Below are 561 nucleotides of genomic sequence, written 5' to 3'. Positions count from 1 at the left end.
GGATGGATAGACTTATACATAAGTTGAAAGATTAATCTTTTGTTTCTAATACTTTATAATAAATAGAAAGTAAATCATGATGCAAATCATGCACGATAATGCACACTAGAAAGACGGATTACGCAACACGGCAAGAATTTTCCTTCTTAGATACTACTTGATTTTTTTTTTATTTCGTCCTTTTTCTTTGATTATAGAAATACAATAATAACCATTCATAATCCGTTGCAAGCTGTATGAATATGAATCGTTCAGGAAAATAAAAGTCTCCCGGATTTTAGATAAAAGAAAATATTTTTCCACTTTGTTTTGTTAGAAAAGAACAGTCTTTGCTTTTTCTTTTTTATTCGTATTTTTTTCTTCCTTTTGTTCTTCTTTTCTTTTATAAATTACACAATCATGCAGTTGAATTCCCTTCATGATTGTCATTTGCATTAAAGGAAATGTAGGTCAACCCTTCATGCAACTTGCAGAGAGATTTAAATCCTTGATAATCATCCTGATAAATCGCCTTTGACCTTTCTGCTGATTAATTTGACATTTGGAAAGTATTAATCCAGA

This window comes from Penaeus monodon, chromosome 33, assembly GCF_015228065.2.
Source record: "Penaeus monodon isolate SGIC_2016 chromosome 33, NSTDA_Pmon_1, whole genome shotgun sequence".
Classification (NCBI taxonomy): domain Eukaryota; kingdom Metazoa; phylum Arthropoda; class Malacostraca; order Decapoda; family Penaeidae; genus Penaeus; species Penaeus monodon.
Note: the sequence above shows the minus strand (reverse complement) of the source record.